This window comes from Scophthalmus maximus, chromosome 1, assembly GCF_022379125.1.
Source record: "Scophthalmus maximus strain ysfricsl-2021 chromosome 1, ASM2237912v1, whole genome shotgun sequence".
Taxonomy (NCBI): Eukaryota; Metazoa; Chordata; class Actinopteri; order Pleuronectiformes; family Scophthalmidae; genus Scophthalmus; species Scophthalmus maximus.
The window spans coordinates 23,462,614-23,487,415 of record NC_061515.1 but is presented as its reverse complement, the minus strand read 5'-3'; the positions used below and the strand labels follow the sequence as shown (position 1 = coordinate 23,487,415).

The 24,802-nt window shown below is 43.8% G+C and overlaps 1 protein-coding gene across 4 annotated transcripts in view; it reads left to right on the top strand.

Annotated features, from left to right (window-relative positions):
- The window catches only part of LOC118299130 (receptor tyrosine-protein kinase erbB-4-like), a 226,021-nt gene that overhangs the window by 57,133 nt on the left and 144,086 nt on the right, over window positions 1-24,802 (top strand). The window lies entirely within an intron of this gene.

Sequence of the window (24,802 nt, the reverse complement as noted above, 5' to 3'; positions counted from 1 at the left end):
AGGCAGCATTCAGTGAAAATTCAATGTTTGATCCAGAAAAGGGCATTTTTTTTCCACTAAAAATGTTGACAGTTTGAAGGAAACAAATCAGTTTATCAATTAAAACCCCCAAATTTGATTCAAATCGAAATGCCAATACAAAAATAACTCCCATACACACACATACACTCATTAGTGTTTATCCATCAGGCGTTTGCCCACTAATCCCCCATCCCTAAAGGCCCAGTTTGATGAAGATCAACATATCAAACCATCCCCAGTCCCTCAACACACACACACACACACACACACACACACACACACACACACACACACACACACACAGACACACACGCGGGCGCCCCACACTCCCCTCTTCATCCACCACCTTGGTGCGTAGTCACGCCTGCTGCAGCATGAGCTTTGTGTGTGTGTGCTGGAGCAAAGAGAAGAAGAAGATCAGACACAGTCTTGCGATCACAGGGTGTATTTCTGCCTGTTGTTCCTCCCATTACCCGCATCGGCGGCCGGGCCAGTTGCCTTTCTGACGGACGCGAGATCAGAAGTGTGCGTTTCAAATAATGAGGTGAGAGGTTGTGGCGCCGCCTTCGGGATGATGCACATTTATTTACAGATGGTCAGGGTACGGTTCCCTCCCCTCATTTTTCTCTCGTCTGACCATCATAGATACTTTGATCGACTTGGTGTTGGTTGGTGACAAGACATTTGTTAGAAAGTTTGGGTTGCCAGGTAGGAACCCAAAATGTTAAATACAACATAGACACTCGTTGACCTTTGACCCACCATATGTGCAGTTATTTCATAAAGGACTGACTTTCTGCTAATATTCAGTATTTCCACCAAATAAAGTTTTTTAGATTCAATGTATTAATGAGATTTTCTTTTAGTTTTGTTAATTTTTCTTTTTTTTTGTATTATTTGGCTCTTTGAAATTGCCCATCACATTTTCCGAAACCCAAATGTATAATAACTTCAGATATATGTAGACAAGACAACTAGCTGTTGGTAGCAAATTTTGATTATCATTTTGATTATCATTATCTTAACAGATGAAGCTAATGGACAAAACAAAAAAAAGCTGAATAACCCTTTAAATGGTTTGTGAAGTCACTTTTCACACTGGATACACATCCACTGTGGTCTTTTCGGCGTAATTGTGGCCACGATCAGTAATCTTGCGGATTTGCAGTTATTTTTTTGCAGGCAGGTGTCTGCGGCATTTGGCAGCTGCTCGGTCGTCCGCTCCCCCGCTCCTGCAATCCTCAGGCCGGCTGTCTCAGATTGATGCGGAGTGCACCGCGTCCAGATGTGGCAACTCGTGCCTCTGCAGTTATTTTGTTTGGGGAACTGAATTAATCAGAGGCAGCGACGGCAGTATAAAGTGTGCATGTGTGTGTGTGTGTGTGTGTGTGTGTGTGTCAACCGTGCTCCATCTGCACGCTGCCTAATAAATGTGCGCGAGTGTGACAGGAGTGTATCTCTGTCTGCGTTTGTTAAAATAACACCAGAGATGGACCCTCTACGTTTCGATAAGATCAATAGCGACCTCTTTCATCTCCACTCACTTATCTGGCTGTGACACACACACACACACACATCTCTCTCTGTTTCTCTTTCAGTCTCACACTCTCTCTTTTTCATTGCAGTCCAGTGCATTGATGTTAGATATGAAAACCTATCCGGCAACAATCCGCCTGATCTTCTGGCAGATACATCGGCATCAGTGTCTCTCTTGTCTGATTCCAGTTGCAATGAAACTCAGTATTCTTTTTAACGTGCCCACACACACACACACACACACATACACACTGCAGATTTTCTCCCCTTCATATGATGTTTGACGGATAAAAAACAATCTTTATTCTCATAAAGCGCAGGCTAAAGAAGAATTGAGTTTCGCCCGGCAATCCCTCCTCAGTGGCTGCAGAGGACACTGTGCCATCTAATGAGGGTTCTGTATATTTTCTGAAATGATTGTGCCCGACTCACTGAGCACACCTGAATTCAGTTGCCCTGTCCAATTTGCTGAAAAATATGCACCTAACCAACCATCAGTGCACATTACCGCCAAACCTGGGAGCCGTGGATGCTCTGAAATCATTACACCGGGCCCAGACAATGAAAAGGCAACATCTGACCGGCGTTCTCTAGACTTTTTCAGAAGTAGGATCAGGTAAAAGGTATTTGTCTGATGCCCGACGTCTTTGTAAGCCCTCTGCGCTCGCCAGGATCCCCCTCTCTGGTGGCTTTACATGCAGGAACAATGCAGCTTTCGCTAATGAAGCCTCAATCTCTCTATGCTCCAGGAAATCCTTTTTTTTTTTCCCCAGCACTGGCTAATTGGGCAGAGACCTGCAGGTCAAAAAGCCTTGCAGCAGGTTTCATACCTGAGACGAACAAGAGGCTCCTTGACTGAATCCAGATCCCCCTTTCCTTCCTCATCACCAGCTAAAGAAGAGAGGTAATTTGCCCTCTGGTGGGGACATAAGACCAAATTCTCCGCCACGCCTTCTTTAGCTGCCTCTCTTCGCCGGGGGGTTGATGAAACGAGGTCCGAGTTTACTAATGAGAAATCAATGAGTGCACGGCAGGAACCCCCGAGGCTCTCCTGCTCCTGCAGTGTCATTCTTTTATTCCGTCCACACGCAAACACTCACACGCTCCTCTCGTCTCACTCACTTTATTCGGCTTTCCCTCTTCCTTTTGTCCTCGCTGCGCGGCGGATTATTTGACACATTCCTCTGAATTTACTTCATTGCGATAAACATCACATTTCTCCCTTTGAAATGAAGATCAGAGTGGCTTGTATTTACTTTACTGGCCTATTTTCGCTGCAGAAACCCAGACCCAGAATTTATTTATATATATATATGTGTGTGTGTGTGTGTGTGTGTGTGTGTGTGTGTGTGTGTGTGCTGCAAGTCGTGGCTCAACCATGCATACCTTTTCCAAGTGTCTGAGCATAGCTGTGATGGTGATCCTACTATCTGCACCCGGCACTTTATCTGTAAACTATACAGATATATTTATATATATATATATATATATATATATAATTTTTTTTTTAAAGAAAATTGCTTTCACCGAAACAAATCACCATCCTGACAGGAGGGGACTGTCAAAAGGAGTTCTCTCTCCTTTTAAAACTGCTCTCATTTTGGTGCAGTAGGACTGAATGTGTGGTGCACGGTTACAAACTCCAGCCCTGCTTCAAGTATTGTTTCCCCCTTCTGTTCGCAGAATGTGCAAAAACACGCCAGAACGCAGTCATTTGATGGATTTAAGCCACCCTGTGCAACAGTTGGCGAGCAAATTTGATACCTACCCTTTGTTTACACCTGATGCTGCAACACCGTCTGCGAGTTTCACCCTTGAGGGATATTAATTATGGATACTATGACACTGACATGATGATCACTCTTTTTTTCTCCCCGCTCTCTTCTCTCCTCTAGGTAAGCCAGCATCCCCCCTCTTCCCCTCACAAATGTGATTGCAGAAGGACAACCCCCCCCCCTGCAATAGTCATGAGTAATGTATGGCTTATTTATTGTGATTCTACCCAATTATGTGTGAACACCATGTGGTAAATCTGCTTAATGCCATAATTCATGAAACATTATGGATTATTCATTGTGTTTATGGTACCGTGCAGTTGAATGAAATGCAAATTCAGTCATTATTTGCAAAGTGACAGAGGAAAAAAAAACTAAAGAAACAAGGGTGTTGACTGCACACAGCCCTCTTGCATGCTTAAATATGGTTTATGTGCAGATTTTGATGCATTAGAGGTGTTGTTATCCCGTATTTAGGAGAAATCTTGATCAATATATATATTAGCTTTCCTTGTAATAACTATTTTAAGAGTAACTAGTAGTTACTAACAATTTACTGCAGTTCTAAACGCAATTTTGACAGTCAGTCACAGATACATTTGAAATAAAAAAAACACAACAATATCCAATAATAGAATACAATGAATTGTTCTAAATGATACTTTTAAAGTAAATGTCTATCTGTCAATCATTAGATTAGAATACATAAGTTTCTTATAAGCCTCGCTTATAATTATGTAATATTGTCTGCCACCGGGTACAAAGTCTCCGGAGATTTGATTTCGTAAGAAAATGAAAACCTGACGCTTTATTAACACAATCGGTTGTTTTACCCTCGTCCTGTCTTTGCAACAGTGGAAACAGTGGACTTTAGCTTGAACTGTGTCTAGTTAGTGCTTTTGTAGCAGAGCGTCGCACATGTATATTTTGCCGTTGATATTTATGTACTTTTACTTTAGTAGGATTTCTGTAGTTTTTGTTTAAATGTGCCTAATGGTACTTTTACTTGAGTACAGGAACTATATTCTCCCACTATTCTCTTTATTGCAGGATTGGATTGTTTCTCTCTGATGCCGAGCCGAAACATCAGCTGTCAAAATTTTTAAAGAACATGACGTGCTCGTAGCGATAACCAGTTAATTGTCCCCAAACGACTTGTTCCATCAGAGAACGTGTTTGACTCTCCCAAACATTTAAAAATCATTCTTACAAGGCGCTGATGGGCATGCCAGGCAAAAACATGCACTTTTTACATGGCATCCTGTGTGAGCTCCCTTCCTGTGTCGTGCAGATAAGTGTGAGAAGATGAGCTGACCCCCATCCTCCCCTTGTTTCCAGCAGCGATTAATTAATACCTGCCAAACATTTGAACTTCACTGCTGCTTTTTTATTTTTAGCTAATTACTGAGCCGTTTGACTAAATAGATGTGTCATTGTGCGCACACCCACGCGCTTTTTTTGCTTCCGCTTTTCCTCTCACTTGCATACACACACATTTGCACAGACACACACAAACACACACTCAGCCGCTCTTCGGTCGATTTTGAGGTGATTAGCTACGCGGCATTAAGCTGTGGCTTTGGCTGGCCCTCCTGATGTCGCCGTCAAAGTGGGGTCACCGTGGCCCGGGTTAGACGGAGGCTGCCATCAATTCACCATTAAACCCATTTGCTCCTCTTCAATCTGTTTTGATGGGAGGTTCATTGCACTCTGCTCTGTTCTCCATAGCAGTAAAAGATCATACCCGTTTGTTGACGTATTCCCATCTGAAAGGTGGACGTTGACCGCGCCATTTGTGGAGTTAATGAGGCTCCGCGTCGCCGCCAAGAGTCAAATTTCCAGTCGGAGTCTTTGCTCCCGCACTGAGCTTTTGAATTTGTGCGTGATTACTTAAAACAAAAGATTGTTAACTCTGTGTCACAGTGTGCGATTGAACCTGAGAGAATAGCTGAATAGAATCTTTAACACATCTGCTGACTTTGCCGGCACACTTTTTCTCTATAAAGTCACTATGTTGCCCTCTGCTATAAAGATGGAAACAACCTCGAGCTTGTGGCGGACTCCGCATAGTTGAGTGACCTCTCTTGTATTGCCTTCTGTAGTGATGTGTCAGTGCGTAATGTGTTTTCTTGTCTTCTAAAGAGACTCTCTCCGGCGCTGCAGACTGCAAAAATGTATTAATATTGTATTCTGTATTTATTTATTTGTATTTTCTTTTTTCTTTTTCTTTTTTGGCATGATCTTGGGATGTCAATATCTGTTGGTTGGTCTGTCTGTCCACCAACACTTGCCCATAGTGAAACATGTCAGACTAGAATGACACTCAGCAGAGCACATAACCTCCGCCAAGTCCCAACAGTCCCCTTTTGAAACCGTATATAAATCTGCTAGAATCCTAATTTTTATATGGATCCCCACCAAATTGATATCTGATTGGGATCAAGATTTATTCATTCATCCAATCATGTATTTTTCCCTGGGTAATCTGTGAAAATGTCAAAAAAAACGCCATGATGTATCGGGTTCTCCCTTAGCCCATGTTCCATCCTTCCAGCGAGTTTTGTGGAAATCCACTCAATAGTTTTTGGGAACATGTTACAGAGGATGAATCCTCCAGACTTAAGTGCTCCCTTGACATTTCTTCTTGTGCCACCACGAGGTGGACGTCTGTGGTTTTGAGTGAAACGTCCCAACAACAATCGAAATGCATTGCCTTGACATTTGGTACATGCAGATTTCATGCCCTCAGCCATGAGTATTTCGACGTGGACATACCAACAGCTCTAGCTGATCTTTACAGCCTACCCAGCAAATGTTAGCTGCCGGCAATTACATTACCTCCGTGTGAAAATAATTGATTAAAAGATTGATTCAGGAATCCGCACTGAAATTCATAAAAAAAAATCATAAAAAAAAAAGAATTAGGATACCTCAGTTACTTGCTGTTTTTCTTATTAAAAGAGCAAGTAATATACAAAAAATTATTGGATTTAAATGTTCAAACCAAGATGCATATGCCTTTTTTTTTTTCCTGCAAACCCAAACTGACAAGTCTTGCTGTGTGACAATAAATGTATCTAAGGTGTGAGAAGTAAACACTCTTTTGAATTCTTTGGAACTTAATATCTGTCTTCATCTTTCTGGCTGTGGGAGACAGCTGAGAAACACAACTACTGATACAGACTGAACTGCAAAAGGTCATTGGATTTGTTTTTTTAAACCAGAAATCCAATTAATACCTCCCCCACTCTTTTCTCTCTCTCTCTCTCTCTCTCTATCTCTTTTTTTTTTTAAATGTGGCCAGAACATATTCCAGACAGCATCCCTCCAAACTTCAAATCCCACGCTGAACTTCGGTGCGTCACGAACAGTTCAGAGGAGAAGGGATATCAAGAAAGGGCTGAAAGGGAGAAAATTGATTTAAAGTCCATCCTTCAGGATGGCGAGATAGTGTTTTCATATGCTGTAGCTGTTGCCCAGTGAAGCTGACGATGGACCGGCCTATGGGGCGGGGACATCTTTGGAGAAGTTACCTTTACGAGACGTTTTTTGCCAAGGCAGTTTTTTTCCAGGAGTAGCAGTTTGGTGCACCTTGCTTTACAGATGTTGACACGTAACGTGGGGTTATGTATTGGTTGATATAGCGGAATTTGAATTTTTTTAATATCAGAATTGACATCAGCCCCAAATAATTCGGGCTCTTATATAAACACTGGAGCAATGCAGTTTGGAGAACGTGTCATAAGTGTATCGGTGATGTGGTAGAAGTCGCTGTCACTCACGATGTAGCTTTCACAAAAATTTGAAAGGAACCCCCCGACAGACGCCACTCGCTGTTTGAATTGCTTTGCTTTGCATGTGTTCCTTATTAGAAAACCATACAGATAAAAATGCTGTTTGCCTTGGCATCTCAGACATCAAATGAAGGAGCAGCGTGTCAACAGTTTTTTAATATTTTTTTGGAGCTGCTAATTGCCGATTCCCTCTGACCCGACATGGACGTTTTCAAAACCAGAAACATTAAGTGGTGTTTTCGCAGCATGTTGCCCCCTCAGCTACCATGTAAGATACGAGGGGCGTCCCCCCGTGACTCTGAGACTTCAAGCCATGTCTAGAAATCAAATGCGTCGAGGAGCGAGCTAACATCTTCTGTCAAGCAAAGAAAATCCAAGAGAGGCAGGGTTCAGAGCGGGAGGAGTATACTTCCTGCCAGTTTGAGAGTTTGAGTTTGAAAGTCAAAGAGGGGGAAACGTTGGAATTAAAAGCACCGGCCCCCCTCGCGGGCAATAAAGAATTGAGGTGTGAGGGGGGGAGACTGGGAAGAGAACAGGGGCTATGGAGTAAAGAGGAGGAAAAAGTAAAACCAAGGTGGAATTTTTTTTACTATGCTCATTCTCTTCTAATTTAAGGCTCCCACGTCCCCCCCCCCCCCCATGTCACGTAGACAGACTATAATTCCTCCACATTGCCCGGAGGGTTGTAAAAATGTTAGCCGTCAGTTGAGAGCTGACGTCAGTGAACTGTTGGCCCTGGCTTGACCAATGGGCCGGAATGGGCCCGCACTCAGCTGAGATGGGCTTATCAAATTTCTGCGGGTAAAAGAAACACCGTGGTTAGGCCTAAGGTTAGGCGTTTTAAAGCTAATAGTGGGTTTGGGAGACACTCCATGTGCAGGCCTTTATTTTAGTCAAATTGTAACACAAGTTAACCTTTTGTTTACAGCGTGATTAAGATGATCTCCAATGTATCAATCGACTGTCCGCTTTCACTAGCCCAGCAGTCCAAAGGTCATTCTGATATGTTACACTCGGAAGGTTCTTTGCCAGATTGGATGTTACATCTTTTTGTCTTCATTTGACAGTTTCATATCTCACCGGTACATTCTCCAGTACATTCTCCGAACTAAACGACAAAACAGGTGTTCTGCTCTGCCATTGCAGCGTTTACGGTTATTTTTCCTTCCTATAGGGACAAGTATACTGTATGGTATGGACCAATGGCACATACATTTTATAGGTCAGACTATAATTTTTTTACATTGCCTGTCCCCAGATAGGCTTTCATACAGACGCATTTCAACGGGACTGCTGCGTTGAGGGTACGAGCAATAAAACACGGGGTCATCCGGCTGCGCCCTCGGAGCTCAGGGGCTAAGACGCTGACCATGAACTGCAGTGTCAACAGCTGGGGTCTTTTACTTGCATGTCTGTCTTCCCTCCCATCGTTTCCGGTTGTGTCTCAGCTTCATGTACTGAGGGCTGAAAAAATATGTACTGTATGTACTGACGTTAGAAATCAAGTGAGAAGTAAGAGTGATTTTCTCATAGACATCTAGAGACAGACTTCTTTTTGCCACCAGGGAGTCGCCCTCTGCTGGTAATTCCAGAGAATACAGGCTTCAAGCATTTCGGCATCGGCTTTATTTTCCCGACTTATCTTTGTTTGACATTTATTGAATGAATTTGAATCCTGCTTTCCCCTCCTTCCTCTGCTCTCCTCTCCTCCCCCTCCCCCGCCTCTCTTCTCCTCCTCCTCTCGCTTTGACATCTCGTCCCAGCGGAGCTCCACCAGGTCCTCTCATAAAAAGAACAAGTGTGCCTGTCCATATCTTTGACAGCCACACGCACAAAGACAACGACTCACAAACATACACTCTCACACTTGTCACAGTAGTCTCACTTGATCCAATCCCCTGACACAAACCACAGATACCCATGAAAAAAAAGAAGTATTTTACCCTTCCTCCTAAAACACACACCTGACACACTGCCGTGCAGGAAATCCAAGCATATCATATCGGCACTCGGTGGAGTTAAATCCACTTGAGAGTATCTGAACCGAAGTCAGAGAGGCCCACGAATAAACAGTCTCATGTACCAAGAAGGAGGGGTTTCTCCATATTCGATGCCTCTGCGGACCAGTAGCGTCGAGTGACCGCGGAGCGGCTTTCGGCTGTGTTTGTGCAGTAACTTCACATCTCCAGTCCTGGGAGACTGGTGGAGGAGGGAATGAGGGAATGCCGCGTACCTTCCCATCTCTCCTTCCATCTCTGCCCGTGTCTCCACAGGCAAACTACAGAGTTTGCAGTTTGCCCCCCGAAGCTCTATTCCTCCCTCTGTCGTAGCCTCCTCCGCTCCCTCAACAGCCGAAGCTTTCACGCGCCACATAATCGCTGCCTTTCTCTCCCTGGCCCTCTCCCTTGCAAGGTCACTCCTCTCCCATTGTGTTACCTCCCAAGTCACTCTCAAAAGGCTCATTCAGATCAGTTATGGGGCTTTTGTAAATATTTAGTGCAGGCATTTGCCGCGCACCACATCGTGTCTCCCCCCCCCCATATATAATTCACTGGGGAATTACAATGCGCCCGCAGTTCCGTGTCCTTGATGCAAAGACGCAGCCTGGCTCCGATTGTCCAATTCTTCACAACAAACACATTAATAGTGTTGCTCTCCGGTGTCTATACAGTAATGCGAAAGAAAAGAAAATTACACACGTCTGTTCCATTATTGTCTGCAACCTTGTTTGTTTAAGTTGGGATTAACATACAAAACATGAGTCAGTGTTTTTTTATTTTTTTTATTTTACGCTATGTCATCGTACTATCAGTGCTGGGAGGTTTGACCAAATGTTATATCGCAATATTTTTTTTACAAAATTAGACCGGTTTCACTGTATTTTTCTTTTCCTTTTCTTTTTTTCTGCATGACTGGGCCCAGGGATTGGCATTTTACCTTTTTTTTTACAGATTGAATGATGAATTACTGTAGTGACGCTCCACCAGTACACTGTAAATACAGTGTATTGTCATTGTTGTCATTAGCAATTAAAAAATGGCAAAGATTTGCAGGTTCCAACCTCTGACATGTTAGATGTTGCTGCACATCTGTTTTTCATCAAACGTATTTCATCATTACTATTTATCATTTGCCATTTATCAAGCAAACATGCTTATTATTATAAAGAGTCCCCAAATATGATTTTTATACTTTTTTTGTCATTTATCATGCAAAAATTGTGTGAGAATATCCTCTTATTTATTTCTCATATTATTCAAATCCAATATATTCAGCTTCCGATGTGTTTCTAGTATTACGGAAAACAAATGCATTATTTAAAAAATAATCATGAGAAGTTATTCCAGGACACGCAGTTTTACTATCAATATAATTGTTATTATCTAAAAGCTTGAATAAACAACTCATAGATGTGTAAATCCATGAGATCTTATTCATTTTAATGTGGTTCTCCAAGATCACAGTCAGAGGGACATTACTCACAGATTACAAATAGAAAACATTTCCTCCCTGTGCGCGTATTTTAATGTGTGTACTTTGCCACTGGTCCGACACTAGTTCACAGAGGCTCAATAAGTGGCATGGCAAGCCGTGCAAGCGGAGCGCTCTCAGCGAGCGCTTGAGAGTGGTTGATAGATTTCACACTCCAGTGGCTCACTCTTCATGTTGGCTTCACACCAGCGTTTTGTCAGGGAGCATAACAGGTGATTATTCCACTCGGTTTACGCGGGGGATGAGAGGAAGGTTCAGAGGATGTAAAGATATATAGAAGAAAGTAGAAATCTGTAAGAATCGGTGTCGGCTACCTGTGAAATCTTTTGGTTCCCGCTTTGTCACTTCATCTTTACTGACTACCTTAAAATATTTCCGGTGCATATTCATAATAACTCCCCAATGTTGCACTAGGCCTAAGGAAGATGGACATACCAGAGAACATGCATGTTGCACAGAGGCGGCGAGGAGGGGGTCTATTAGAGGTTCTGAGAAGGTCCCAGTTACTACTTGTTACTAGTCGACAAATAGCGAAATGATTATCATGGTCAGTTTATTGACAGATGGCAGCGGCTGACAGGTAAACTGGGATTAAAAAAAGATTAGCAATGACATGCAATAAAGGTCCCTGGCGGGACAAAAACCCACGAGGAAGTTTCAAAGCAACATTTTTCATCTGTTTTCAAAGCTCCACCTCCTCATCCAGCTGCTGACACGACCTCACTTCCTGTGAGGCCCTTTTTGTCTAAGCACCTTGCCCCTAACCCTCCTGACCCCTCTGCTCAGTCCTTCTGTGCCCAGCATTGGCCTCAATGCAATTAGCCAGAGAAGTCCGACCGACCCAGAGAAAAACCCCTCTGACCCCACTTGGGCTTGACGGATTTTGGGGTGAGCGCGTCTAGCAGGACGAAGGCCCGGCTTTTTTGAATGACATGTGCCACGGCTGCGCAGTGAGACACAGACTCGGTAGAGGACTCACATGTGTCATCAGTCCTTTCTTCCACTGAAACCCCTTGTAATTGGCAGCAGACATGACAATGGCCACACACACACACAAATTTTATATACATTTCATACCCCTTAACCCGGAAACTGTATCCATCGCTAGATGGACTAAAGGCCCAACCATAATGGAGGGTTTTGAGAAAAAAAAAAATCTTCACAAGCATAGAAAGGTTGCATATGAACGCACACACACAGACACACACACACACACACACAGATGTAAAAGTGTGTGTAAAGATGATACTAGAAGTAAAAGGTCGATGGTTACACACAGGCACAAGGAGCAGGTTATGCACACGCTGATATTTCGAGGGACATCTACTACACTGTTTACACACACACACACAGAGTGTACTATTAGTAATAGTATGAGTGTGATTAGGTCATTCCATGTGCTCGAGTGGCAATCATAATGATTCCGCTCAATGCTCGACTAATGCCAGTGTGCAGGATGGATCGAGTGTGTCGGCTGAAGAGGAGCTAGGAGGCAGAACAGAGAACAGGCACCTTTTTATTCATGGTTATGTCAAAGCTGAACAGGCAGCCACAGGAATTAAAACAGTACACATAATAGTAATACACCATACAGGAGCCAGTATGAAGGATGGCCTGGCACACTATCAGGCAACGTGGACATGACACAGCAATATACACAGAAAAAAAATGAATTTGGACTACGAGCAGTTCATGAAGCGGCTCTTATTGCTTGCAGACATGTTTGCTTGTGGCTGAGTAGATATAAAACTAGATGGTGAGGCATATGTCACATGGCAGTTTGCTTCCCTTACATTCCCCTTTGATGGTCGAAATGCTTGGAAATTGCTCGACATTACGAATGTTTTTTCTCAAAAGAGTTGAACTGAAATCCACTGACTGCAGCAAATACGTTGGCGTTGACTTATTTTCAACAGACATCCATGTGTTTTGTCCGTGCTGCACGTCCATATGCAGTGCACTCAATATTTAACACATATTTATATGTTTTCACCGCTGTCCTTTTTGTGCGTTTGTTGGTAGATTTCCACGAAACCTGGTGTAACGGGACATGGGGCAAGAAAGCACCTGTTCAATTTTGGGGCTCATCCAGGAATTTTTCATCACTTTCTTTTAGATTGCGAGAATTCGTTTTTTTTATTTTTCACCAATTTCCCGGGGAAAAATTCATGGATCTTGATGGAGAAAACAATGCCAACCCGCGACCTCTGGTATGGGAGTCTCACGCACTGACTACTTGGCCAAAACCGTGCAGTGCCACCCGCTAGGGCGTCTCTTAAGGCGTCGACAAGTGATGTTTACACAGAGCCGGGGCTGAGCCGAAAACACCGATTTTTTTCCCGGCACATAACAAAAGCGACAGCTACTGTTATGGTCGGTGGGGAAATATTCGCATATTTTTACCGAACGTGTATTGCTTGTCCCTTTGTTCACTATGGTGATTTCAAAATGAAAGTATCTCAGGATTACTTTAATTTTTGTTATGAATGCAGCCATTCGCAAGCCCAAAGCGTTTGAGCTTTACTCACAAGTAGCCCTGCGACTCTTTTAATCGATACCTACTCATTTAAACACCACAAAGTGATGTGTGAGTTAAGCAATAACATCCCATAATCCTGTCAAACCTGCGCTTAAAACCAGCGCGGCATTGCTTTGTTGAGCCAGCTCGGCAAATGGCATGCGGTTCGCCGCCCCACTTGACGATTCAGGCAGATTCCAATTTCACATAAATCAAGAAGGAAGGGTTGGTCGAAATAATGCACATCCACGATCTCTCCCCTGGAGCTCGCACAAAAGCGAACGTCAACCTGCGAAGTGAGGGGCAGTTCGCTCATTGCTGTTGGTGGCACCTAATTGTGGAAGCTGTCGGATGGGAGTGTGTTGGCCTGAAAGGTTCAATTCTCCCCAAATACGATTTCATTTTGGCAGCAGCGGTGCAGTAAGCAGACACTCCTGCTCCTCCTCCTCACTGCTCTCCGTCTATCCCTTCTCATTTCTGCTCTCAGCCTCTTTTCCCCCTCCGTGTTTCCAGCGCAGATGGCTGCCGCAGACGGTGGCGTCGGTGCGTGCGTGCGTGTGCGTGGGTGTGCGTGCGCGCGCGTGTGTGTGTGTGTGTGTGTGTGAGTACTACCGTGTGAGGCCCAACACAGATCAACTCCGCCGTAGTACACAAGGTAAACCCCCAGTGACAAGGAGAGGACACATCGGGGCACACACACAGATACGCGGCGTCGGATACACACACTTTCACACTGCGGTGGGGGAACCCTTGTCTGTTTCTCCAGTCTTGTCAGTGTTGATTGGCCTCCACTCGCATTGCAATTCACTTTGGAGCTGGCTGCTGCTGTGTCGCTCTCACATAGCCTACATACTCCTGCAGTCACAAACACAAAAACACACACGCACACACACTGCAATTGTGTGGACGCATGGCAACTTACTTCGGCTCATACGAGAAAACAACAACTTGTGGAGGTTGTGAGTGTGTGAGCTGCAGACGCCGCTTGAGTTCGGTCCCACTGGCAGGGTTGTTGACTCTCCTCTCTCTCCTCATCTGCCGAGCCACACAGCGTCACCTCCGGGACGCTCTCACAAAAGAGAGTGCCCTAATGAAAGTGGAGGATGAGAATGGCAGTTTGATGAACTCTGTTTCTCAATTAGTGCAATTAATTTTCCTGCGGCGCCGCTGAGTAAAATGGAGTCACAGATGATTGAGCCGCACTGCTCCGCTATCTCGCTTTATTTTTAGGCACCTGCCTGCGCGCTTGCCTTCAGTGTGTCTGGATGTACGTGTGACAGTATGGAGTTTCTCGGCACTCCTGTTTGTGAATGAATAAAATATTGTTTTCTTCCTTGTTTGCTGCGCAAGACTAGTTTTCACCTTATCTCCTCTACGCTAATACCATTCACGTCTGATTTGGCCAGTGCTGAATTGCAAAGCAGCGGAGAGACTCGGAGTCTCTGTGAATGGTTGATTCACTCTGACATGAAAAATAAAGTGATATGTTGGAATGGAATTGTTTATTATGATCCAAAGGAGAATTTTTGAAGAAAGAAGACAAAAATAACAGCACCTCCAGTACATAGGCCCTGCAGTGTGCTGTTTGATTAAGCAGTTTTAGCATTAAAGTGTGTGTGCGGTCAAATTCATGTTCAAGGAAAAATATAATAACACTGAAACAGATCATTTTAGAACATAGTTTTATCTTCTAGACCTTAATTAAAGTTGTGTTAAGATGTGCAGCGGTAGCTTTTTAATGCCTTTTATAGGCATCACATATTTTCTTTGTTATATTCTTTATTACATTGTATTACCTCCGCAAAAGAGGGTTATGTTTCCACATACTCTCTCCGTTTCTTTGACTTCGCAAAAACTGAATGAATTTCCACGAAAAATGTCTAATGAAATGGATCCAGGAATTTCTTATCAATTTCTTTTACGTTCTGCGATTTGGTTTTTAACCAATTTTCCCGACATATGCGCTCGTCTGAGTGCCGTTCTAGGCAAATCATTTGCTGAACATCGACTTTACAGCCACTTATTTGTAATTTACAGATTCCTCAGATCTAGCAGCGTGAGGACATTACAATCCACACTGCTTCTGTGTGCAAGCCTGCAGTGCGACTGTTGGTGTGAAAGGTTACCAAGCTTACATAACATGCCTGTTGGAACCAAGCTAGTGTCAGACTACTGGAAGGTCTCCTTTTGGCGTCAAATGTTAAGTCGATAACACGGAAACAAATGTCTTTTTACTACCTAGACCCATCCCACCCTGTAAGGCCCAATCTGCTCTGAGGTCAGTGTTTTCCCGAAGTCATCTGGCCAGACCAGCCTCTCGCTGCCCTCTCAGACCTGTTACCATGCAACCACGTCAAAGTGCCTGGCATAGGAGGGCCAACAGGCGGTGCACCCGGCATGCCCGCAGATGGCAGGGCGGTCAGAACAGGCTGTGAGCGCGGTGCCCCTCGCTGTTCACACACATGCACACACATTCACCCGCATGCGTAGCTGTCGACTATTGCTTTGTGTGCGAACAGCCAGGCCGGCTCCGCTCCCACTCTCCTCTCCGACAGGCTAATTATTGCGGCTCGTGTTGTAGCTGTCGGAAGGCGATGTTCTCTGCCCGGTGAGTTGTTGAGCACTTAGATACAACAGCGGTCGTCCGGATATCTCATTGTAGGCCTGCATATCGTCATGGGCACAGAATTGTGCCCAATTGTAATCAATCAAAGGAAACGAATCACTTACATCTCAGTCATCACAAATGACCTAATACCCCTGTCATCTCCAACTGCAGCGCCCCCCAATACTGTTCTATGTAAAAAAATTGGCTTAAACGCAACCAGTGGCATCAGAGACAGTGAGCCCAAAAGATGAATGAAGGGGGGTTGTGTGACCACGTAACACGCGGTGCGCATTCTGCAAAAGCCAACATAAATGCAACAGCCTCAATTCCATTGCTCACTTATGAGCTTTATACCGGCAGATCTCCACCCCGCTCTCTTTCAGGGTCTCTCTCTCTCTCTCTCTTGGCGATTAACGATCAGCCTGGAAGCGACTTAAAAACAAACGCGGCTTTGAGTGACAGGTGGATTCTTTGCGGCGCCAGCGTGGCTGCAGTTGGCAGGCAGCGGTGACAGTCGTCCTGCTGCCACACAAGCTGCTCCCACTGGTGCAAGTACAAGCGAGCCCATGCCGGTCACTGTTCCATGTCTTTTACACTATCCGTCCATCCATCCATCCATCTTTCCATCCATCCATCCTGGAGCCTGTTATCTTTTGATATGCACTCCTTTTTTGCAATCAGGTCTCCCTTCTTCCGTCATTTGCAATCTTTCCCCCACCTTCTCCTTTATATATGGTCTTATAGATCTTTACAGGTATTCCTGGGCTGAATTAAACTTTTCTGTGAACAAGACCTGTGCTATGGTTGAAGTCAGGATACAGGATTATGGTGCATTACAGCTCAGTATTACTTCGCTCTTGAAAGAAGACAAAGATGGAAATCAGTTTTGTATTCTTTATTTTGATAGATTCAGGCATATTTCCTTTTGATTATAACAACAGTTGTTTTATTTTATCATTGCTGAAACCATCGTCACCTGGTCCGGAAAATGAAGCCAGTGCTTGAAGCCTGTATTCTCTGGAATCACACACATTGCGCAGAGGGTGATTCTCGGTTGCAAAAAGAAGTCAGTGTTAAAGAAAGTCTCTGAGAAAATGACTCTACTTCTCATTTGATTTATAACGTGGTTATATCTCTATTTCCAAGTGTTCTTCGATACAGCACGATGTACATTTTGGAAATTGCAAAGCACCGCATACATCGGCAGGTGGACAAATCTTATCCTTCCAATCGGTGCATGGGTGCAGGTGTAGATGGCCGTGCAGCACTCAGTCAGATACAAACCCCCATCTCCTACTACTTGGTTGCAAAAAAACAACCACAAAAACATGGCGCCAGTCAAAATGCAAAACTTGAGGCTTCAAAAACGGGTTTAGTGGGTTGCCACTTGATTGAAACACGTGACCAAAAGTACGTGGACACCAAAACATGCATTGTTGGAACGCAATTCTCAAACCAAGGGAATCAATCTGCTGCTGTAACAGCCCGGAGCGTAGCTTCACCTCCTGGTCCTGCCCTGCTAAATCAGAAACTGACTGAAAAGAAAATTTGACTAAAATGTTAACTCACTTAATGCTACTGTGCAGACAGGGCAGATTACAAAACCTGAAGAAAGTGAATTTTGCCTTAAAGCAAACCGCAGCAGGATGGAAATGTTTGAAATGTGTGTTTGTGCTCCAGGCAGTGTATACGCCAAAATTGCAGTTTAACTCATTTACAGCATCTCTCCTGCCACTGCTAATACAATGGAAAGTTAATTATGACAGAGACAGTTTCTGCCATGTTGCTTTGTCTGCCATTAAATATTTAACCATTATTGTGAATTACAGTCATTAAATCATGTTAAGAGAGAGAGAGAGAGAGAGAGAGAGAGAGAGAGAGAGAGAGTGTTTGTGTGTTTTTCAGTGTTGACTCCCAACATTGAGATTTATGCTGCAGGTGTCTATTTTTTTCTCCCCTGCTCGTTCACTGCCCCAGCTCCTTTTGGCAACACATCCATCCTGTGTGTGTGTGTTTGTGTGTATGTGTGTGTGTGTTTGTGTGTCTGTGTGTCCGCGCGCTCGCTCAAGAGGCCTTCAGGTCCTGTACTTTATAGGTCTTGGCTTATCTATGTGATTTACTGCCCGGCACTGTGAGCAAGAGAGTGGCAGACAAGGCACGCCATCGATCGACAACAACCACACAGGGTAGATGTGTGTCGCTGTGTGTGTGTGCGTGTGTGTGTGTGTGTGTGCGTGTGTGTTTGTCAGAGAGAATATTGCACTAGGGCAAACTTGGCTACTGCTGCTCAGACTCTGTCCTAATTGTCAGCCTCGAAAACAGATGGCAATGAATGCTATATCTCCTCTTGGTTCCCTGGTTGTTACTGACACACACACACACACACGCGCAGACACACACACACACATACACACACACACACACACACATACACACAAAACACAAACACAGATACATATATTAGAATTCTACTGTTCCCCACTAGAAATGATTTATGTTATGCAGAGTTATTGCATTGGGCCCTTGTTTTTGGCTGTCTCATTCAGTGTTTGTGTGTGTGTGTGTGTGTGTGTGTGTGTGTGTATCTGTGTGTGTGTGTGTGGTTGTGTGTGTGTGTGTGAGACGGTGGAAGAGAGTGAAGGTCTGTTGAGGGACGTGGCACCCGTGGGTGGTGTGTTCTGCTACCACACCACATCACTGCATCACCACAGGGTTGTAGCTTAACGCCCCAGCCAGTACCACAGTACCTCTCTCTTACACACACACAAAAAACACACACACACACACACACACACACACACAAACACACACACACACACACACACACACACACACACACACACACACACACACACACACACACACACACACACACACACACACACACAGAAATAGACATTAGTTGTCAGGAACCCTGAAGATCTTATACAATATCTCTCTTGGAAGCTTATTTGCTAAGAAAGGTGTTTTGTCTGTCCTGTCATGGTGGGACACGCACACACACACACACACACACACACACAAACACACACACCCACACTCTCATACACACTCACTCAGGCACTGCGCTGGGCAATGTGACCCAACCAAAATAAAAGTTGGTACGATGAATAAATAATAAAGAATGAATAAAACATATTTCAAATTCACCTCTGAACGTTCAAGTTGTTTGTACTGATCAGCTACCTCAAACAATTTTTTTATTAGCAGTAGTGAAGCAAATACTGTATTCAAATTAACAAAAAAATAAAATTATAAAATGGAAGCATTAATAGGAAAATTTATTCGGATTTTTGATTACCGATTCCATTACTGATACTAGGAAGTAAAAGTGTTCCGAAGTATATATTTAAAAAAGAAGAAAGAATTGATGCTGTTACCAAACCCTTTATAACAAAGAAATGCTATTGATGTTTGACATTTTACAATTCGACCTTAAACTTCATTATACAACACAACAGAAAAAAAACACACAAATACAATCAAATATGTAGAAGTTGAGTTAAGAAATTAAGACGATAAATCTAAACATTAAATCCACGTTTTTTCTGCATTGTTCACTGTTAAAATAAAAGTTTCCAGGCTCACATTGGCCAGTTTTCCTCCGCCAACTGATAAATCAGTCGGGCTCTACGATATACTCCTGTAAATTGCCTCGAGGTAAAAGTTGACTCTTCTTCACGTGTCTCGTAAAATATCAAAATGATTCACAGAGTAAATAGATAAGAGCAACACATTTTGGTCGCCTGCTATCTCGTTCCTTCTGAGCATTGGAGATTGGGGCAAACGCTGTCATATTTCAGCGCTACTTCTCGTCCAGCGTGAGACTCCCTCTCTTTGCCGCTGACTTGTCATCTTGTTCAGCATTTAGGTTGTTTCTGAGCAGCAATGGCTGCATGATACAATACTTTTTTTTTCCTCCTCATCTTCATCACTTCTCTAACATTTCCTATATCTTTCTCTGTCTGCCTGGCTACTTACAATGAGCCCACAGACTGGTTGGAAGTGAGCGGTTGCGTTGGGTTGTGTCACTCTATGTTGTACTTTGTGGTACATCGATTTACCTATTTGCATAATTTAAATCAACTTGGGTAAACAGCCCAAGAGTTAAGTGCTCTGAGGGTTGAAACATCAACCACATCAACACACACGTGTTACTTGTATAAGTGTGCTGAGGTGTGCGAATGTGTGTTCGGCTCGTGCATTCATGTGAAGTAATTGGGTTGTTTTGTACGAGCATGTGTGTTTTTGTGTCAGTCTATATGTGCAATTCCACATGTCTGTGTGCTTCTTGTCATTTTACTTGTCTTTGAGCAGTTAAATTTGTTTGTGTGTGCGCACGTGTGTGTGTGTGTTTTAGCTGCCTAGGCTACCGCTGCCTTTCGGTTCAAAAGTGTTTCATTCAGAGCCAGATGAAATCCCTCCTGCCTCTACGGGAGCGATCAGACGGCGTATCACGCAGTCGTCGCCGCGGGCTAACACACATACACAGACACAGGTGGGTTTTGCTCTGTGTGTGTTTGTGTGTGTGTGTGTGTGCCAGTCAGTACTTTGTCCGAGGAGCTCCTCACACAACCCCAGTTCATTTTGCCCTCAAGAGTGTTGCCTCCTCTCGGAGAAAGAGCACGTGCAGGGGACAGAGATACTAAAACAAACAGATGACAGGACAGAAAAATACACACGGGATGAGATGGGGGGGAAAAAGAGTGAAAATGAAATGAAATGAAAAAAAAATTGAGTCATTACTTTCCTCCATATAAATGTGTCCTTTAATAAATAAACCATTACTTTGTACTGAGCTAAAATTAGGTGGACAGCATATTTTTTATTCTAGACTTCATGGTTTCTTATATATTATTATAGACTTTTTTATGGTTAGAAGGGTGATACGACTGTTGGTCAGTTGAGCAAATGCTCACAGCCTCTTCAATCTTATCTCAGCTATTTTTATTTTTTTTGCCTAGTAGCAACCTAAATCACATGAACGCATGCAACCCATTAGTTTCAGGTGCTTGCTGTCTGAAGTTATTTCGTAACTATGGAAACAGTCTGGCTAGCTGCTCCCCCCTGCTTTTCAAAATGAAATAAAACAAAAGTTTCACTAATATTGTAGAATCGATTTAAGTGAGTTTGAACTGAAATTGTCACATTCACATATTCAAATCAGTGGTGTACAAGGAAAAAGACAGATCTCAGACTGACACCTGCTGCATGTTCGTCTGGATATATTAAATATATATAGTTGACAGTGACTCACTGAACAAAAAAAATTGTGTCTCAAGCTATAAAATGTTCACGATCAGCCTCGCCCCCATGTTTCATCCCCATATGACGTGCCGTGATGCTGTGTCCTGTGTTCTCCCGTGTCGCGCGGACTCTCAGTTTCGGGGAGGTCAAATTGCTTCAACTGTGCAGAAAAGCCCAAAGACGGCCAACCACGATTTTTTTGATCCATCAGAAATCCATCTGACACGGCACAAATAAATGACATGAGGCAAAGCTGAAATTTCAAATGAGTCATGTTCCTCCGAAACCGACATTGTCCTTGGATGAACTACAAACTTGCTTTTGATATTCAGACACAGATTTTCCTTTGATGAAATTTAATGTGTTATGTTAGAGGCTAAAACTCAGACACACACACACCTCGCAGGCATTAGAGTATTTCTGACTGTGCATAATTGCACTTTAATGCTTATGACCATATGCTTGTGACCGTGTGTGTGTGTGTGTGTGTGTGTGTGTGTGTTTGACCTAAACACGCAAGGAGCAAACTGGTCATTTGTTTTTGCTGATTGTTAACTGACTTGTTAAGACCTTCTCTTTTTTTTCGACATGCATGCACATGTAGTGGTGGATGTGCACATGTTAGATAAACCTCTGATTGTGGCTCTGACAGGTGTGTGTGCGTGTGTGTGTGATTGTGTGAGTGTGTGTGTGTGTGTGTGTGTGTGTGTGTGTGTGTGTGTGTGTGTGTGTGTGTATGTGTGAGTGGCTCACAAGTAATGGCCAGTGGCAGGTAGAGAGGTGATGGATTGCCTGATTAGTGGTCTGGCAGGACTCTCCTCACAGATGGGCCATTAGATGTAGGCATCTGGCCCTGACATTCACACACACACACACACACACACACACACACACACACACACACACACACACACACTGTAGAGACAGATACTGTGTAGTATGTGAACACACGGAAAGGGACTCCACACATGTACACTCTACACACACATGTGGATGCTCAGATAAAGTCCTCTCTTCTTTCACCATCTGTCTGTTGTCTTCCCCTCTTTTCTCCATTTTGTCCTCCCTCCGTCCTTCTCTCTCCCTCTGAGTTTGAGTCCGCATGCTTTGCTCGTTTGTCAGTGTAATTACCAGGGAAGGGGAACAGATTAGGGCTTTTACGTGCCAGGATGTTTACATGCTCGGACGCATCTGCCCGAATCGCCATGCAAAGGGAATAAACACTCACACGCTCGCCACCTTATAAAACACGCCAATGCAGCAAAGAGTGTGCATTACTCTACATGACTCATGGAGAGCATTGCGATAAACAAACACAGGCACAATCTTATACATGCAAACACATGGTGGGGAACACATTCGTGTGTCCACCTGCTCTGAGAAACTGAGTGGGAATTGACCAGAAGGATTTGTGGCGATGCATGTTTGCATGAGTGAAACACTTTCACACACACACAACGTCATTTTTACAATATTGATTCATAGCCAATACTGTACATTAGAATACACTGTGTAAACATTTCTAATCACCCTTTATTTAACCAGTAATGCTTCACTGAAAGGGGCTGGACAGGGCAGAGAGAAAAAAATATGATCATGGACTCGTGACAGATAAAAGAATAGTTCAACATTTTGGTAGGTGCAAATGCAAATCAAGGAGAGGGATTGTTTTTAAATTTCATTGCTCAGCACCACAGATGGCCACTGGGGCAAAGTTAGTTAGAGGTCGTAGAGTCTGATTAGTTACTTTTACCTCCCGGTTGGAGGTTTCGCCGCTGTCCGTTTGTTTGTCAGCAGGATTATGTGGAAACTACTGAACGGAACATGGTGGAAGGACAGGTCATGGGTCAAGAAAGAACCCCTCTTCATTTTTGAGCAGATCTGGACAAAGGGGTTGGTTGCAGGGCAGCTGAGACTCAGGAGATTAGAGAGGTCGTCCACAAACCTGAAGGTCTTGGTTCATCCCTGCTTCCCCCAGTAAGCGTCCTTGGGCAAGACACTTAACCCCTTAAACTGCCCCTGACGACTGAGCCGACATTGTATGAATGTGACGGTTCATAGCAGCGCTGTATAAATGTGAATGGGTGAATGTGACTCGGACTATAAAAGCCCTTTGGGTGGTCGGTAAGACTAGATAAGCGCGCTATAAAAACAGCTAATTTACCATTCTTTCTTTCTTTAACTTTGCAAGATTGTCCCACATTGTCACAAATTTCCCGGGGAATAACGTAGGGATCTTAATTAAAAAAAAAGGCACCAACAAAATGTAGGGGACTGATAACTTTGAGTGCGTGCAATTTGATACGTCTCTAAATACAAATCTGGATTTAGTGGTTTAATTGTGGTTTAATAAGGGGATTGTTGGGCCTCGGCAGAGCCATGCACTCTGCTGAGTGTCATTCTAGCTTTTTTTATTGCAAAAAGCGCAGTTGGATTCGCAGGCAAATTACATCCACAGATGTAACCTGTTGGTTAGAAGTCGCAGAGTTTGATAAGTTAGTTTCATTAATATCTTCTGCAGTGGAAAGAACCAGACTTGCCGATTTCCCCATGCTTGCAGTCTTTCTGCTAAGCGAAGCTAAGAAGAATAAATTCTGAATTGAAGACGCGACTAAGAACCAAATAGAAGTTACGATAAAATAGAATAGCAATAAATGTTTGTTTTTTTCCAGTTAGTGTAGTGAAACTAAAATTAACTAATGTAAAGCTATCAAACAGTGTGTGACAAGCACCATCAAAGTATCCGTCAAAATGATAATAAATGCCTGTTGAGAGCCAAAATCCAGAGGGGCCATTTCAAGGTCTAACTGCCTCTGGCTCTCCGCACTGCTCCTCCCTGATCGTGCGCTTTCCCACCCTGCACGATTTCCTGCACGATTGCCGCGCCGTCGCCGTGTAATTTAACTTCATCAAACCTGCAGGTGCTCGCGCATGTGACCCGCACTGCTGACGTGACACTAAGGGAGCCCCTTTCGCTGTGTCCTCCCATCGGTAAATTCCCCATCAGGACTTGAGCCAGCCGGGCCCCTCGGGGAGGGGCTCATCCAACTGCACGGGGTTATAGGGTTTTGCAACGCGGATCCCAGCGTGTCATAGATTCCCCCCGTGCCCCCGTCGGGCGTGATGATAATGTCATGTGTCGTATGCTTATTCAGGCTCAAAGTAATATCATTTGTAGCATTTTCCCCTCTGCCTTCAGCGCTCGCTCCATAAAGCTAATCACATGTGCTTGGCTTTGGATCGGGAAGGGCAAAGAGGGGAAAGACGGGGGGGAGTTGGAGGGGAGTAAGCAGGGGCTAATGGCATTTTAAGGGTGGGGAACCACTTCCATTACTTATTATAATGAAAAGCTAATGCACACACCTTCAGCCTAAAGGCACGTGTGTGTATGTGTATAAGTGCATGTAGCATTAGCTTGTGTGTGTTCACTTTCAGTTGCCTGGGTATTTCTACATCAAGATAGAAAGATAGAACGCTGGATAGATGGATAGATAGATTGATGGATAGATTGATAGAAATATGGATGTATAAAACTTTGCGCAGTTAAAAAATATATTTCTAGTCTTTGAGTCTGAAATGTTTCCTCCGGGTGATATCATCCAGAGGACACCGAGCCCTCATTGAGTTAATTAAACCTCAGTGAAAAGATGTGAAAGAATAGTCTCATAGAGTGATGTTGCTGTAAAAGTGCAGTTTTCAAGTTATGAAGTTGTTTCATGTGCCGAAAACGGGTTTCATAGGAATTCAAATAAAGATTGTAATAAGCCAAGCATCTAATAAACCGGAGAGCTTCTCAAAACCCAAAACGGGG